The following is an 18,991-nucleotide window of genomic DNA, read 5'->3' as shown; positions in this document are numbered from 1 at the left end:
AAACCTCAAGCAAATATGCAGTTATTTTGGCATTTTGGGGAAGTTTTTTTTTTTAATTATTGCTGTCATTCTTTTGCTGTTTGTGCAGGTCTAGTAGCAAAACAAATTCTTAACTGTTGCTTCTGTTGTTTAATATGGGAAAACGTTTAAAGTTTAATCTTTTAAAAATCACTATCTTGGCCAATTTTTCTGGGTCTAGATGAGAAGCAGCACTCAGCATGGACTACCACTTCACCTAATTTTTTTTACTCTAGGACACCAGGTTTATTTTGAGTTCCATTTGTTCCCTATAGCATACCAAGATCATAACATTTTTAATTGCCAGCATATCTCTAAAGAATACATGTATCTTTAATGAACATCAAGTACTGTAAAGTCATGCTATCAATATTGCAGCTTTCATACCAAAATAGGGCATTCATAGTAGATGTCCAAAGACCTGACTTAATGTTCCAGTTGTAGGATTGTATCTCCAACAGCAACAATTGTAACTAAAGTCCCCTTCTATCTATATTGACAGATTTTTTATATGGTCCTTCTTAGACTTTTATCACAAGCAAAGATGACATAGTTAAAGTTCAACATGAAGTCATATTTTCAAAATAAAGTTACCTCCTACCCTGCTTTTATAAGGCAATTGTAATAAATATATCATAACTTCCTGTGTGTATTAAAGGCTTCAAATGTATTTTAAAGGTGATAAATATTTTCATCCAGGAACAGAATCTGCACTTAAGTGGTGAAACTCATGAGATATTAATTGTAGTTATCTCAATTCAGTAAAGTTCCTCAACCCATTAAGTTTGTACTTAAGCTTTCTGTTACACTGAGCTGAGGTATTTGTTATCTGAGGCTATGGCAGCTACTTTCTAAGTAACATTTTTAATGCTCTTAATCTGGATTGAGTTAGCTAGCACAGTACAATCTAAGGCTTAATTTCAGAACTTGGGATAGACTGTAACATCCACTATGGATATTTGGATGGCCATTTTCCTTCCATGTGAAGGTAAGGTAAAACAGAATTACACACTTTCAAGGATACTGTTTATAAGGGTTGAAGCTGGTGAGGCTTTGATTTTCATGCAAGAGAAAGCTGCTGAAAACATCAAGGTCAGGAAATGAATAGCCACACAAATATTGGCATGAAAAAGTGCGATCCAAAATTCAAACATATATAAAAGGAAAGATTCCTGTGTGCTGTTAGGTGAAGAATGTATGTATGGCTTCCTAATTTTCTGCAGTAAGTTTACTTATCTTGAGTCGGCTCTGGAAAAGTGGACTGGGAAGAGACTATTTGCTATACCTGATACAAAACCTTGACACTATTGAGTAATGTTACCACCATATAGGCCATTTATATTTTCTATAATTAAACCCCTGCATATCTATGTATTTATTCTGTAAATAGGATAAACATGTTACTGGAGTATTCCAACTAACGTTGATGAATCTACTCACTAGGGAGAAATGCCTCATGAGTATCAGAGATCTCCCTTCAGTGCTGTACTTATTTGAGCTGTAGTTTGGAAGACAGTAACTATGTTTTTCAAGCAGTGAAATTGCCTGATATTAATTATCTTAATTATCTTCTCTTAGTGAATCAAGCTATTTGTGGACTTGGAAGCATTTGTGGACTAGGAATAACTACAGAATACAGCTTTTAGCAAAGGTGTTTGGTTTGATTTCCTTACCCTTAGGCCTCCTGTTACTTAAAATTTGCAATGTTCAGCTCAGCAGTGATGTCTCTTTTATTCTGTGCTAATCAATAAGACCAAGAGAGCTTCTGCCTAAACCAAATTGTTATTCAGGGCTCAGGCTTTGATTTTTTTTTAATCCACTCAATTGTGTCTGATTCTCGGAGACTGCCTGGACAAGTCCCTGAGTTTTCTTGGCAGGTTTTTCAGAAGTGGTTTGCCATTGCCTTCTTCCTAGGCTGAGAGAAAGTAACAGGCCCAAGGTCACCCAGCTGGTTTTGTGCCTAAGGCCGGACTAGAACTCACAGTCTCCCGGTTTCTAGCCCGGTGCCGTAACCACTACACCAAACTAGCTCTCTAGACTTTAATAGTAGGAAGCAAATATTGAACTTTTTAAATCCAGTTATGCATTCTAAATGTTTTACTGCTAGGTTCTGCTTCAATATTAAATGATAAAATTACATACAATCCATCTATTTTTTCAATCTTGTGAGATTCTGTGGATTTCATACTTAGTCTTTATGAAAGGTTACGTAGGCTTAAGTGGTGTGTTTAACAGTTCATTGCAAATATTAAAAAAGAATGTGCCTGCTTTCAGAATCCTTTAGAACACAAAGAAAATGTATAGTAGTTTCAGCAACTGCATATGAAGCATCATGTTCCTAAATTGTGTTTGACAATTCTAGACATCAGAATCTATTAATATAATTGCTGTGTAAATTCTCTTCTGAAGAAATTTGCTTTATCCCTCTTCAGAACTGAATGTTTATATGGCTGTACAACTGTACATTTATACCATATACAACTGCATTGTTTATAACAATGGAGTTATGTTCATTTTCAGCCTCTCCCTCAGACAAAAAATATTTTTATTTGCTTTAAGATAAACAGGGAAAGGGTTTGGCTTTCAGTTGCCTGATTTTTAGAATGATAATTATCCTAGCAAAGCCTGCTTTTAACCACGGAACATGTTCATGTCTAAGTACTGGAAGAATTATCTTTTTTCTTTTCACAATTCATTATTTTCTACCAGCACAAACATAGCCAAAACTATGTGAGTATCCATTGAATACAGTTGCAGGTTTGGGACTGCTTTCCTAATGTTGTCTCCTCTGATGCCAGTTTTCAGCCGTTCCATTTAGATGTTTCAGGTAGACAGCTGTCTCAGTTCCGTTGCCTTCAGACCTTTAACCTGAAGATGTCAGTATCACTAAGCTTGCCTACTTTTGCACTAACTGAAGAAAATAATCTCTAAACTAAGTATAAACTCTCTTCGGTAGTCCTGACAGCTTTATCTTTTATGTATAGGTTAAGCAAGGAAGAAGTTCAACATGTATTTATATTACCTCTGTACCACTTAGTGAGCTTGTTGGATTGGTTGGTATCATGCAATGAGGTTTCTTCATCTGTGTTGCTCTGTTAAAGGCAGTGGCTTCTTTCTGTGGCAGGTATGCAGACACATGGGCTTCTAAGTTCAAACAGCCTGTCTGGTGATCTTGTGTAGGATAAGTAACATTTAATTAGTGTGTGAACAACTGTAAGTTGAACAAAAGTATATCATTCAGGAGTATGGTATTCTAGTGTATCAAGTGAAATTCTGGAACTGCTGAATTTACTTTGCTTCTTTCAAAGAAGGGCTCAGATGCCTAATGTACCAATTCACACCTAGCATATTAAATCTAGGCAATAGTTTTAAACACCTGTAGGTATACCTTAGATCAGCGGTTCCTAAAGTGTGGTTTGGGGACCCCTGGGAGTCCCCAAGACCCTTCCAGGGGGTCCACAAAGTCAAATAAATATTTTTAAAATTTCTCAGTTTTAATTTATAATATAGTAAATATCAGAAAGCCAGTTTGGTGTCATGGTTAAGGCACTGGGACCAGGAGACCATGAGTCCTAGTCCCACATTAAGGACGAAGCCAGCTGGGTGACCTTGGGCTAGTCACTCTTTCTCAGCCCTAGGAAGCAAGAAATGGCAAACCGCTTCTGAAAAGCCTTGCCAAGAAAACTGCAGGGACTTGTCCAGGCAGTCACCAGGAGTCAAGACTGACTCAAAGGCGTGCATGTGCGCACACACACACGAATATTGATAGATAACATAAACCAAAGCTCTTTGGGATTCCCAAGCATTTTTAAGAACATAATGGGTTCCTGAGACCAAAATGTTTGAGAACCACTGCCTTAGATTATAGACAATGACATAAGCAAGGAAGAAAAAAAATTGTGTTTAGCCCACACAGCTATCAAACTATGGGTGTGTAAACAGTGCTGGAAATGTGTTTGAAGTATGTGGTGACATTGATGGAAGGAAATTCCATTGCGTGTCCATTGTATAGCAACTCCTCTGGACACAGAACATTATAAATGAGCAGGAAAATAGAGGACAAAGCAAAGTTGAAGACAATCTAACCTTCCTCCTTGATCATATGGTATCGCTGCTGTTCAAGTTCTATGGAACTGTCCTTTATTCTGCTATTGCAAGGATGAATAAAGCAGTACAGTCCTAAAGCTTTTGCCTGTGCTCTGTGTACTTGGAGCAGAGGAATGTTTTAAATGTATTCTTTTATACTTTAGCTATGCACGCGTTTTATGGCTGATAATTTTTTTTTCCAGAATTCACTTATTTTATTTGAGCGTGAGAAGATGCCTGCACACTAAATGACGGAAGTGGACTGTCTTCGGAGGACAGAGAAGCGTCATCAACTCTTGTCATCCGCTCTTTCTGCACAAAGGAGAAGTAGTAGACTGCGTTATTATACACTCTGCTGATTACACAAAAGGAGCTGAGAGCTTTTGTGCCATGGCTTTAACTGTAACCCTATTGAAAAGAAGACAATGACTTATCTTTTAAATTGTTTGGTAAATGAAAGCAAAATATGGACATTTTATGATAAATACATCATGAACTACTGCACAAAGGACTTTATATGAGTTACACAAAAGCTGAAAAGTGTGTGTGTGAATATAAAGGAAAAACAGGAAGAAATTACCTCACCACTCAACAGCCCTTTCCCTACTGCTATTTAAAAAGAAGAAGAGAAATCAAACAAAAAATGTGTTGTTATACAGATGTACCAGGTTGCAGCTCATTCACTCCCTCCCGCCCTCACATCAAGTACATTCTGTACTTTTGGCAATGAGTTGACTGGATATTTAGAAGCTGCGAACTGTTCTGAAAGTTTCATACAGTGGGTTATGGGCCATGTGTGTTTGATCAAAATTCAATTACTGCACTGCGCCAGGCTTGGAAACCTATCATTGCAAGTTATGAAGTATGACGAAATAAGCTGCTCTAATTGGTTCAGTATGGGGAGCAGTCTCAACCAAGCTTGTTATGATAAATAGCTTCCTATGTTAAAGGTTCTCTAGAGCTTAAGTGTCTTGGCTCACCTCGTTCAACAGAATAAGAATATTGTTCCCCAGGAACATTTACATCATTGTCTCCCTTCCCAGGTTGGAGTTGAATATTTGTGGCATTTTTATCTTACTGTTCTTGAGGAATCTAAGCATAAATATATATCACTTCTTCCAATCATAAAATACCTTGTGTCCCCATACACGTTGGTTATTGGTAATGTCACTTTTGTCAGCTTGGAAAATCTTAGCTGTTGTTTAAAGTCAAATCCACTTCATAAGCCATAAAAAAAGTGATGTCAAATGCTCTGCAACTCCTAGCTGAGACTTGCCTTACTAAAAGTGTTCCACACATGCTAAAACTGAAGTAAGGGATTTTTATGGTAGATTTCTGTTATGAAAATAAACTCTTGTTTGATTATCCTCATGTAAGCAAACTGGAAGATAGAGCTAGAACAGTCTGAAGCTACTATATATGTCTGCTTTATGGTGTTCAAGAATATTTGATGGTGTTCAAGGATCCTTGATGTGCAATTATGCTATTTCACTTTAGGAAAAAGGTATAAAGTATATAGTGTTTCTGCTTCTTTGCTTAAGGAAACTAGGGGAAAAAATAAGCCTTCCCTTTAGTAATTTGTCTTGTTGGACTCAAATTAGTTATCTGAATAGGTCATTTTTTTCCTGTAGTAATTTAACACACTGTTATCCAGGTTTCATTTGTTTTATGAGCTTTGATCTCATCATAGTTTGCCTTTATATTTAAATGTCCTCTTTAACCTTCTGCCAAAAGATGTGTGTAATGCTGAAGTCGGCATTTTCAGCATGTACTGCATTTGCTGCAAAATTTCAATTGTATAAACCATTCACCTTAGTCATCACTTAATCAAGCAATGACTAAGTGCAGCAATCCAAAATTAAAAACTTGAAACAGTAGATGTAAAATCTACATCTGAGTAAGATAAACACACACACACACACTTGTTTTTCAAAGTAGGATGTGATCAAATATTTTAGAATGGGTGGTAGGAGAAAATACATAATAGAAAATGTCATTAGCTTGGGCAGATGATGTATTTTTTTCAAACAAAACTCAGAAGAATATTGTATTACGGTTTTTAATAAAAATTCTGCAAGAAATAACTTTACCTTTAAAAATAGAATATGATGGCAGGCATTTATGCTCATCTTCCTTCTGGCAAATCAGCCTTTTTTTGTGTATTGAATCTCACTTGATTGAATAGCATTGAGGCTGCCAGAGTAAATGCTATTATCAATGTACAGTAATTAAGGAAATAGTCCTTGTCACTCGAACAGCATCCAGGCTGTGCCTGGTGTAATAAAGTTAAATGATAAAGAAATCTCTTTAAATAAAGTGCAACTACTGGAGCATGGTTACTCTTGAAATGCAGTGGAACAATGCAGTGGAAAATTATTGCTGATAGGAAAATATGCCCACTGAACACAATGTAAGACTTCTTAAATATGTAACTAGATAACTTTAAATAATCTTCTAATTTAAAGATAGGGAAAGATAGACATAATCCCTCATGTCTAAAGATGGACAAGCTTGGAACACTTTTATCTTCCTTGTATGTGCTCTTCAAATTATGTTTAGAATTTAGAAATATTTTGAAATCTCTTTAGAAAATGTACAGATTGGGTGTTGTAGCCTTATGAGTTAATATCTGATACATTTTATTATAAAGTATCAATACTTTCTGCTTCAATCTTAGGGACATCTGAAGCTGATATAAATTATGATTAAAAACAATGTTCTTCAAGGCTAGGTCTTCCATATGAAAACGTTTTTCTTCCACGATTATAATTAACCATGTCTTATATAGTTGAATAGATAAATAACTGGACCTCATGTGAACAATTTGGAAGTGATCTTTGTACTGTAAAAATAAGTTTCCAGCGTGCAAGTTTTTGAGATGAGGATGGCATTAAGACATAGTCTGAGGGCTGTATCTGGGAAACATAGGGGCCAAGGGATGAGTAGTTCAGCAGGTTAAGGAGTAAGTTTTTTTGCCAATGGAATACTGCAGTACGAAGCATTTAGATGTAATAGAATAGATTCAGAGATGTGTTCTTTAAAAGGCCTTTGCCTCCTCTGAAATAGTTTAGCTTCTGTAAAAAGGAGATGAAGTGCTGCTGGAGACTAGGTTTCTGAGAGAAGTGGTTGGGCCATGGCTTCTACCTGGGAGAGTATAGAAGAAGAAAGTAGCCTGAATCTCATTTGGCATTAGCCAGATTTCCTACAGACTTTGTTCTTGAAGATACAGCTGCGTTCAAGGTAAGTTTTTTTTTTTTTTTGGGTGGGATCCTCCTCAGCTCTGTGTTTGCCTAGAAGAAAAAACGTTGATGTTGCAGGTTGCATTGAGATATACTAAAGGTCAGTGCTGCCTGACCTTCCAGCTGAGATACGGTACTGCCTGTCCCTAATGGAATGGATAATCATAAAGCCATCTTTCCTTCTTCGTGGAAACAAATTACTGAGGGCCTGGTTCAATTCTCTAAGTTTCATTAACATTTATTTATTCTGTTTACAAATTCTGTTGTCAGTTGTTTATGAAGCCAGAATGGATCTTTTCCGGATTGAATCATTCTTAAGGCTTCTTGTTCTTTGGGATGTATGCTCCTTGGGCATTCTACATGACAGCATTTTGCTCTTGGAAATATGTATTCCTTAATAAATCAATTGGTATGTTTTAAAGCAGATTGTAGTGATTTAGTAAATAATTGTTCATATTTTATGCTGTGATTAAGGTTAGTGGATTACTAGGTATTGATATGTGCACCTTTGCCATATTCTGGCTTTGACCATTTCCAGAGCATTTTGGCAGATGGACATCATGTGCTGGCAACTAAGAAGGAAAAAACATTTCCTTCTCTCTGTACTTGCCATGGGCTCAGATGAGCGTGAAAATATCTTTAAAATGCATTTCCTCCATTCCAACATTATAATAATTCTCTTCTTCTGTTGTGATACAGAAGAAAATACATGGTAGTAGCAATAGGTTTAATCCTGAAAAAATATTCAGATTTTTTTCCCATTCTGGTACAATTCCCCACAGATTTTCATTTTTGTGATACAGCTGAAAGTTCACAGAGATCTTTAATGCAACTAAGAATATCTTTAAGGACTCTAGCTTTCAAAACAACTGCATTGATGACTACAAAGCATATGAAGTTAGGCATGTGATTATTTCCAATTCTGTATTTTCAGAGGTTTCCATAATGACATTCAGTGCTGGGCACTGTAATTGAAGCAGGAGTATATATTTTTAAATATATATACATATAGCACAATGGTAACTATTAGAACTGGTGGAGCTGAGGATTGGGTAGCAAAGTTTATATGGAGAGTCAAAGGTAGTGCAAGTTAACCTTCAGCCCGAAATACAGTTGGAAGAATGCCTCTGATCAGCACAGCGACATAAAAATAGGCTTATAAGTTGCATTTGCTTGCTTCATAGCAGCAGCTAGTATACCAGAAGGGCAAAGTGAAGCAGGCTCTCTACAAGATCATGAGTTAAGAAGTACAATGAAGTAATTCTTCAAGAATCAGATTAATGCAACTCTTAAAGCAGAACACTTTTTTTGTCTTGTGCTGAAGTTTGAAAAAAAGTGGGGCTGCTTTGATAGGGAAGTGCTGTACTCACAAAGTACTTCAGAATAGTTTTCAAAGAGCACATGGGCTATTATTCATCCCCAAAGCAGCTAGCCTTGGAATAGACTGGGTTCACACAAGGTCAAATCAGGACTTTTTAAACCATTGATCATTAATAAGACATAATGAGTTCACACATCACACTAGGCACCACATTATAGTTTAGGGTCCTGTGTGAATTGGCAAAGAGTAAGCAGATGTTTTGAAACCATAGTGGCTACAGGGAAAGTGGTTTGGGTTACTAAGGGCTCTCTCTTGATAGAATGGGGACATTGGGATGGCCCTATTCTACCTACAGAAAGCAACAGATCATCCCTGACTCAATAAATGAGTTGACATAATCTTTTAGATTACGTTGATCTGAGAGCAGATGCTTTCTGTTCTAGAGTTACAAGATGCACTTATTTGTTATTTCAAAGACAAAAGAAACACCCAATTAAAAGTGAGGTTGTAGCTTATGGCCTTATTCCTTCAATAAAGAAAATTCAGAAAGAAGACTCAAAGCCACAATAAATGCTGTTAGAATAATGACTCTACTGTTAGGCTAACTTCCCATCCCACCCACAAAACAAGCATACATACATAGTATTTTTTAAAAAGATGGGATTAACTTTATGCATGATCCAGTTTCTCTGCACATGTAAGATTCAAGCAAGTTAACTGGATTTTATCTATGTATTATCAAACCAAAGTGATTCATTCCAACTCCTGCAGCTGTTCTGTAGTTTAGGAAACAACAGAAACACACATGTAGAAATGCAATACAAATGGAGTATTTCATTAGCTCATTTGCTGTTTCTGCACAAAAATGCCCTCACTTCTCTTCAGAGTATTCTCCTAAATGAGTGATTGGAGGTATAAAAGCAAATGAAGAGTAACTTTCTACAAATGAGTGTGAGAGTGCAGGCACAAGTCTGAAGCTCTGTAAATCAGTCCTACTCTACTACATGGTTACTGACAGATTAATGCAAGGGAAAGATTATTCTGGTAATAATCTGACCAACAGCCTGCCATTAAGGGAAAATAAGTTTGATGGGACTGTTACAAGACTCCCTGGGTAGAATAGGGGTTATTAGTACTTATTTACTACAATTGCTAAAGCAACAATGAAAGACTATGGGTTGAAATATTCTATTACCTGGACAAATAAACTTTTTCCTTTGGGTTGCTCTTACCAATTTAAAATATTTTCTTCATTTCTATTATTTCCATTAACTAAAGAAAAATCTCAAGAAGAATGCATATAATTAATTTAGTTCCCATATTAATATTTTTGAAACAAAAATGCAGACATTATTTTGTGGATATATAAGTTTAAGGGAGTGGTAGATTGAAGGTAAATCAAGAACTACTAAGTGATCTTTTGGTAGAGGCAGCAGAGATTTCCACCTTTCAGTTCTTAGTGGCGGTAACAATAATAAAGCTTCCCATACTCCAAATTGGGCTGTTAAAAATAACAATGGTGTTTTGTGTGCTAAACTCGTACTGGTATCTTGCTACCTATTTTTCATCTATGCTGAAGTAAAAGACACTTCTGCAAGCTTCAAGATCTTTATTGAGATTTATAATATCAGGGTCTTAATTTTCATCTTCAAATGCTTCAGTAAATAATTTTTCCCATTAGTGATAGCACTACTCAATGCTGTTAGATATTTTCTGGATTAGTTGGAGCCACGGTTTAGAGCCAACATGAAATTAAAGTTGCTGGATTTTTTCTTCCATTCAGTATTAATCCACAGCCTTTTCTTTCCACTATATTATTCAAGCTTCTACATTACCTTTTGCCAGTCTCAGAAAACTGACACTTTCTCAGCTCTTAATCCAGGTATCATTTAAGTAATAAAGACAAATAGTGCAGCACAAAAGGTGGGAAAAGAAGCACCGTAAACTGAAGTGGTAACTATGACTGTGGCTATTTATGCCAATGAACTGTTGGACATATATTAATGCATTTCTGTGAACAGACATGGTTTTACCTGTGTGTAGCAACTATTAGATATATTATCCAGGCATCCATGTAGTTGCAGCATATAATAGTGCTCCTGTGTTAGAAAAAAGCCAGTGGAAGTGAAAGGCAAACTTAGTCACATTTTATCTTCCTTTTGTTTTTCTCCGGCTTCTTTAATAAACAAATTGATTATGTGCCATCAAGTCAGTGTTGATTCTTAGCAACCTCATAGATAGATTTTCTCCATGGTGATCTATCCCTAACCTAGTCTTTCAGGTCTTCTAATGGTGTACCCATTGCTTCTGAAACTGAGTTACAAGATCCACCTTGCTGCTTGTCGTCCTCTTCTTCTCTTTCCTTCTACTTTTCCTGGCATTAGAGCCTTCTCTAGAGAGCTAAGTCTTCGTATAATGTGTCCAAAGCAGGATAATTTGAGCCTGGTCATTTGTGTCTTAAGTCAGAACTCTGGACTGATTTGTTCGATGATCAATACTTGCTTATTTTCCCTCTAATTCTTCATTGTTATCATGATAAGCACTCACATTTGGAATTACACAGAAAGGTCCAAAACAACAGTCCCTCTAGCAACTAGCAAAGTCATGTGACTCCTAGCAAAGTTGCTTTTTTAAAAGGGCAATAGGGTTGGGGCTATTTTTAATTATATATTGGGTTTCAAGGCTATTTGACTCCAAAAAGATTCTGGGCAACTTACAAGTTTTAAAATAATACACAATTTTTTAATAAAGGAATTTGGCCACCCAGACAAAAAAGATGGATGGATGGATGGATGGATGGATCTTAGGAGGAATGCTATTCCAAATGGCAGGCAGGCCCATGAAATGACATTGTTTTATTGAAGAAATCCAGAGTATGCCAATCCAGATCTTACTGGAGAGGCAGAAATTAATAGAATACAGGTACTCTGGCAGACATCCAGGCCTATAAACCATGAGGGGCTTCATAGATGACCATCAGCACCTCAGGTTGCACCCAGAACCCAATCAACAACCACTTCAATTCATGGAATAGAGAAGTCACATGAATGTACCAAAGGGCACCCATAACTACTCAAGCTGCCACATTCTGGACCATCTGTAGCTTCCAAGTGGTCTTAAAGAACATATTGCAGTAATCCAAATGAGAGGTGACACATAAGTGATGGTGAACAAGGCCTCCCAATCCAGGAACAGGGACAACTGGTACACGAGATGGATTTGTGTGAAGGCCACAGCTGCCACACAGCCTGCGTGCTTAAACTCAAGCAAATTATGATAATGCTCTTCCTACTATAAACTATGTACTTCACTCTGTGGAAACTCAGGTCAAATTAGACATTAAGTTTATGGACGTTATTAATCATAGCTGGGCTTTTAAAGTTTAGATCTGACACACAATATGCCTCTCCCCGCCTCCTGAGTAGTTATTCATTTTAGAGGGAGAAAAGTGCTCACTGGCTGCATGAGGAAATTTTGTGATGATGATGATGTACAGTGTAGATATATTATCAGCTCTAATTTTCATGCCACTCTGTTAGCTTTTTTAACAACATAGGAAACAGTGATTTGATGTTACTAATTGCTTTTACTAATTCAATGTTACTAATTCAACTGGGACTGAAAATAGTGTTTATGCTATTTTATGATGAATTAACTTGAAGTTAAGTCTCAATGAACTCTTTAGGAGTTATATCCAGGATGAGGATTGTTGGCCTTCCAGTCAGATTTGACTCTGGCAGCTACATGAACAAGCCTGACACTTGTATAAACCAGTACTGTTTACAAGCTTTTTTTGGGGGGGGGGAGTGTCTTATGGTACAGGTAGTCCTCGTTCAGTGATCATCTGAAGATACAATGGTGCTAAATGAAGGGATTTACAACTGTTCCTCATAGTTGTGGCTGTCACAGTGTCCCCCGTGGTCATGTGATTCTGATTCGGGCGCTTGGCAACTTGCGGTTACGACAGTTGAAGCATCCTGCGGTCATGTGATTGCCATTTGTGACAATCACTGCCAGCTTCTGACAAGCCAAATCAATGGGGAAGCCGGCAGGAGGTTGCAAATGGCGATCACGTGACCGCGGGATGCTGCAGCCATTCAGGATTCGCCTAATGACAGCAACTGGGACTGCCAGAACTGCTGCTGTAAGCACAATCATGTGACATCACGCTTTATGGATCACATCAGTTAGTGATGGAGTTGGTAGTCCCAATTACCATTATTAAGCGAGGACTATCTATACGCACAATGGCTTGCTTACAGTATAAATTGTTCTGATTTTCTAAATAATAGTTGTTTTAGTAGTTTCTCTAGTTCATTTATAAAGAAGTGGAGATTATGATGGTGATGATGATTTTTTGAATTAGTGCTTCATCTGCTACCAGACTGGCATTGCATCTGAACATATGCAACAAAAGCAATTTCTAGCCCATCATTGAGCTCTCCAATCTTTGGTCCATATACCAAACAACAGATTCCTTCATTCAGGAGGCTAAAAAGTAATAACCCAACATTAATTGAGGGGAAAAAAGCTGCCAGAGAAGCTAATTTGCCTAATTCACTTCCTGTAGATAGTTTCTCCCTGCATTGCAAGAGAATTAAGCTCCAGTACTTGAGAAACCAGATGACTAATGCACAGCAGAAATGGAATATCCTTGTCTAAGAGCCTGGAGCTCAATGAAAATGTTGGTAATGAGCATTCAGATAACTGAACATGCCACTTACAGGGTGCTAGAATTTATTGTGCAAATATGCTGAATGGCATTTTAGGCAGTTAGATAAACAACCCTTACCTAAGAAGCAGTTGACAATATGGAGTTTTTATTGTGGAAGAGAACCCCAAGCCCTGGGATGGCAAATACCATGTCCAAGCCCAACTATGCATTAAAACCTAAAAAATAAATATTACTACATTTGGATAGCAAACAAGGGCAAAGCCAGCCCCTTTTGCAGGCTTACAGGGCACGTAAAAGGAGAAAGCAATAAGAAGCAAAGAGGGAAAAAGAAAAGCCAATCTCCAGTTCTTATCATTAACTAATAGACCTAATCATGATCAATTGGCTTTGAATATAAAGAGTTCAGAGAGAGAAGACTTCCAGTTATGGAGTGACACTACTTCCCCTCTCCCTTGATTGGCTGCTTCCAGGTGATGGACAAGGGAAGGAGCCAATTAAAGTTGTTTTCACCACACCTGAAGAAGCTCTGTTTTCTCTTCATAGCCATCATGATGGAATGACTTATCACCATTTTCTTTTTAAAAAACAACCAAGCTGTTAAGAGCTTTTGCCAAATTTCTTTTTTAACAATTCTTTCCTGATTTTTTGACCTAGAATTTATTTCCTGTGTTCTGAATCATTATTCAACAAAACATCTTTTTCCCAAGTTTCAGAGAAAATCACAACTAAGTGTAGCAAATGGACTCTATGTTTCTCCTGCCAAGTATTTGAATTAATAGCTATTTGGACATTATTTCCCTAGTCTCAAAGCATTCTGCTGCCTAAAGCAAAGCCTAGAGATCTTGTTGCTAGGAAGAATGCTGAAAGAAAAAAAAACCTTGCTGCATAATTGAGACATTGTAACCCTCTCCAAGGTGTTAGCTGAAGTAGATTGGTTCATCCTGCTGTATGATGAAGTTGGGTCTCTATCCCAATTAGTCTTCTCCTTCTTCTAAATTAACATACAAAATTCATCAAAAGGGCCCTTTTGCTGTCTTGATTAAAAATAGTCTTGTCTTTCTGAAATGTGCCTAAGAAACATTTCCATTTCCTTAAGAAAATAATGTTATCTTTGCAGATACCACTTCTTTGCCAAAGTGCACAGATGAAATCAAAGTATATTGCAATTTTTTAATAAACGTTTGTCTTTACAAACAGCTTGTCCAGAGAAGTTTGGCTGGTTTGTAGAATTTATGCTGGACCACTAGATGGCAGCAGATTCAGATGTCAGAGAATATTTATTGAAAACTTTTTAAAGAAGGGAGGTATGGAAGAAAGTACCGCTTGCTGAAACTAAGTAGGTAAGTGGCATAGTAGCTCATCCTCATTCTAGTTTACCTAAAAGGTATACTAGCAAACAGAGATACTAAAAAAGGCTTTTGACAGGCATGTTGTGAGGCATTCTTCATAATTTCCTTTTCAACGGTAGAATTCTATTCTGATAGTTTACATGAAGCCAAAGGCCCACTTAAGCTACTATCTTGTTAAATTCACAAGCTTTTTTTTTAAAAAAAATTACCCTGTGCACTATTAGCTGTCACACACACACATGCACCATATTCTGTTCTGAAACATTTGGAAACATCCTGAATCTTTAGAACTTGATAAATTACTATTTTTTGTTTTTAAAAGTGTCATGCCATCTCTATCTTTTCAACCTGTAGTAAAGAAAATTCCCACATTTACAGTTATCTTAATAGCATTTGAATAAGAGCTTAGACCAGGGTTCTCCAAAGTGGTCAATGTCCACCCCAGGGGTGGATGTTGTTGTTGTTATTATTCATGGTACTATTAGTTAAAGTAGCATTTATTAAATTATTTTCATATACTAAATGTTGGGGGGTTGATGAGCAATCTGAAACTTCATGAAGGGGTCAATGAAATAAAGAGTTTGGGGACCCCTGGCTTAGACACTTGGGCTCTGCAGTCTTTTCAATGGGATCCATCTCCAGTATCTTAGCTGCTGTGACTAGAAGCTACTCAGAACATGATTCTGCTAAAATTAGAGAGACTGGAGTAAGTGTTCTTGATTCCAACCACAGTTTAAATTCTGCCTTTCTTACAGGATATACAGTATGTATGCCAAGGTCCAAAAGCAGTTTACTTGTGTCCTCATCTTCAAGAAATGCATTTTGTAACCACTTATATAAGGTATGCATCTTCCCCAATCTGGTGCCTTCAGAAATCAATGATTTCCCACTCACTGAAAAGCTTATAGAAGATGCAAATGTAAAATTCAAAGGAACGTTCTGATGGAATAGGTTTTTTTCTCTGTTATTTGTTCATACAACTACTCCATCAGATGGGTCATTTTCTCAGATGGGAAACAGAATTAAAGAAAATATATGTTTAAATTGCTTTCATCCTTGTGGTAATTGGGTGGATACTCAGAATGGACATTGGATAGATCATCCTCTCCGTAGGCATAGAATCAGGCCTGTCCTTGGAAACCATGACTATCTAGCAGCAGATGTATGCTCTGTACTGCTTCTCCTCTATGGGATAACTCTGGTGACAGAATGGCAAAAAGAAGAGCAGATTCAGGTAAGTCTGAGAATAATGTGAGAGTTATGATTTTTAAAAATAGCTTTAAAAGTACAGAAAACAATGCCCAATTCTAGGACACTGCCTGCACAGGGGCATCTGGGAAGGGATTCAGAAATGTCGAGATGGCCACCATGAATGTGCAATCAAAGCTTTGCCCATTTTTTTACATGCTTCAATAGCTTGCTCACTGTATAGTGCAAATTATAATTGGAGGGAACTAGAAATGCCTAGCTGGGCGCAAATGGCCAAATTCTTTTCCAACTGTTTAAGCATTTGTATCAGCAATTAGAAGTTGAGAAACATTGCCTTCCAAGACAGGCAAAAGCTAAATCCTGGAATTTTGCACAATTCTGTTAAGAGCAGAATTTGGTCAATGTGGATATATGCATACTTAATAGTGTCTGGAAGGTGATAGTCAAATAGAATATACCTTCTGGAAAGGGGGCAGAAAGTCCACTATCTAGGGGTTCTATGACGCCAAATTTGGGGTGGTGGTTATTTATTTATTAAATTTGTACACCACCTGATTCCCAAGAGTGTCAACCCTAAGTGTTTTTGAGGCTAAAACCCTTGCTCAAATCCTATATGGAACCCAGTTAGGATTTTATACCCAGGCGATGGATTTGAGCCATACAGACTAAATTCTTAAGGTTCATACTTGTAGCACCTAAGGGATGTTGGAAGTCCTGGCAAATCCAGCATGCCTCATTAGCATGTGAATTAGCATGTAAATTGAGTTGTCCCACAATGCAACTCTGAGGAAGCTGTTTGTTGCCACTCCCACTTCCTCTCTTCCTCCTCCTTCCACCCAGGGAGAAGCAAGTATGCTGTTCTGCTCTCTGTTCATCAGGGGCATGTTCTCGGACCTTGATGAAGGATTCTGCCCCTTTCTTCCATGCAGCCCTTGGCAGCAAAATAGGGCTGAGGGTTTAGGGCAAACTGTTTAGAAAGAAAAGAAGAACAAAGGAACTTAATTTTTTCACCAAGATGGATGTAACAGAAGCAACAATAAAGTCAGTAAGAAATTCTTTTACATATCTTAACCTAATCTGTCTAAGTGTGTGATTCTTTATGCTTGGGAGGGCTGAGTGTGTAAGATCCATAACCTGTATTTCTCTGGCATGCTCACTGAAGCTATTTTAAGATAATATTCTTTTTCTGTGCCAGCTTCTCAGCTGTGTTATAAGCTCTGCTCCATTTCAGTGGTTCTAGCAGGCCACTAAATTGGCTTCAAGGGACTCCTCAACACTGTACTTAGGCTCAAGACTGGGATATCCAAAATAGAGCTAAGGACGTAGAAGCAACTCATGACATACTGGCATTGGACTGGTACCATTACTTGTAACAGATATCCTTCACCATGGTTATCATCATGGAACAAAAACTAAACTTATCTGAGTAATCTATAGAATCTCTTCCATCCTCCAGTTATGAGCAGATAAAAAGACATCTGCAAAGATTATAGATCATCTGTGTTACAATGTTTCTGAGGAAGGACAGATGAATGTCAACCTTTCAGACTCGAACCATATTATCAACAGTACTGTGGCCATGTTTTGTGTGTCTGAAGTGAAAACAAGGAAACAACTGACACAAAAGTGTGTAATTCTTACTGTGAACTGCCCAGAGTTCCCCATGTGGGGGAGATGGGCGGTGATACAAATATGATTGATAAATAAATAAATAAATTCTATAGTCTGGATGTATTTTACTTCTTTTACTTCCTTTGTTTTACTATTTTGGTTGTAGCTGATCTTTGAAATTAATGAAGGCTTACTATTTGCTTCAATTGCCTGCAGAGGCCTTTGAGGGCCTAGAGTGGTGTTCTGTCAGGAAAGGATTATCTCATCCTCACTGCTCTTTTGGGTTTAAAAAGCCCTTTAATCTTTGGCATTTCCAGGTGTTTTAAACTACTCCAAGCAACTTAATAAATATACATAATTAGTCTGGAATAGGGACACTGTTTAACTACCAACTAATACAGGTAAAGATACTACTGCAGTGGAAAAATCAGCAAAAAATTCTAGAATGAACAGTTTGTCAGTCTTAATCAGGAATTCTGATTAATATCTAAGTGGTATCTGTGATGAAAACATTAGGAAAATCTCATATATTTGCAACTGGGTGGTATTCGTATTCAAATTTTTGTCACATGTCAAATCAGTCAAGGGACTATGTTTAATGATTTCTAGTTCATATCTAAAGTTTAGCATATTGTGGCTTGTAACCAACTAATATGAATTGGATAATTTGCAAGGAGGCAATTGCATTTTTAAAAATTAGCTACAGAAATGAAGGCATGATCCTGTGAACTTCTCAGTGGATTCTAGTGGATTAAAATAATTATTAGCCTGTATTCTGGCTGCTTTATCTGTGGTCAAAGAGTTGGGATATATGTTATATTTCAGTTCCAAGTATTCCTAGAAGAATTTGATTGTCTGCTTTTTTTGTCCCTCAGGGTTCTGTTCTGTTGGTCACAGGAGGATTGTAACTCTACTGAGTCTCCTGGATCACTGTGGTTGATACAGTTTAGTATCAACCACAGTATATTTCTATTTCAGAAGGATAGGGGTGAGAAACATTTTGCTTTATTGTCTCCAGCCCTTCATGGAAGAAGATGAATCTAAAAGGAAAGTGATGTTCTACAGTATAACCATTGGACTGAAACCCTTGGTCAGTCTAGTTCTGATGTCCTGGTAAGTTACCTTTCCCATCTTTTCTAGCTCTGTGATATCATCCTTGCCTTTAACTAGATTCTCTTAGCATAATGCGGGAGTGCTTATTTGGCTAGACTCCATGGAAGAGACAATACATCCCTGCCTTTCCTGCTACCAAAGCAAGGGAATCAATTGAATATTACAGTGCAATCTTATCATTGTTTTCCATATTAAATATTTTGTTCCCTGCAGATTTGATTAAAAGCTGTTAGAAAAAGCATCTGATAACACCATCTCTTCCTTTTCCCACCTTCTTCTTACGTGCTGATGAAGCAACAGACTTTCAGTTCCCAGTGCAACATATTGTTTTCCATAGCACTGGGGAAATCCATTACTCCACAATATGTTG

General features: G+C 37.3%; 1 protein-coding gene across 3 annotated transcripts in view; it reads left to right on the top strand.

Annotated features, from left to right (window-relative positions):
* The window catches only part of TM2D1 (TM2 domain containing 1), a 310,656-nt gene that overhangs the window by 14,204 nt on the left and 277,461 nt on the right, over positions 1 to 18,991 (top strand). For 2 of the 3 annotated variants that reach the window (XM_063298037.1, XM_063298038.1), the window contains exon 7: positions 4,308 to 7,767. The gene's annotated coding sequence lies outside the window, so the exon portion shown is untranslated. Of the gene's footprint in view, positions 1 to 4,307; positions 7,768 to 18,991 lie in introns of those variants that run through there. The other variant, XR_010067584.1, reaches the window with a different exon arrangement.

This window comes from Candoia aspera, chromosome 3 (assembly GCF_035149785.1).
Source record: "Candoia aspera isolate rCanAsp1 chromosome 3, rCanAsp1.hap2, whole genome shotgun sequence".
Classification (NCBI taxonomy): Eukaryota; Metazoa; Chordata; class Lepidosauria; order Squamata; family Boidae; genus Candoia; species Candoia aspera.
Note: the sequence above shows the minus strand (reverse complement) of the source record. Positions and strands in the feature narration are given on the sequence as shown.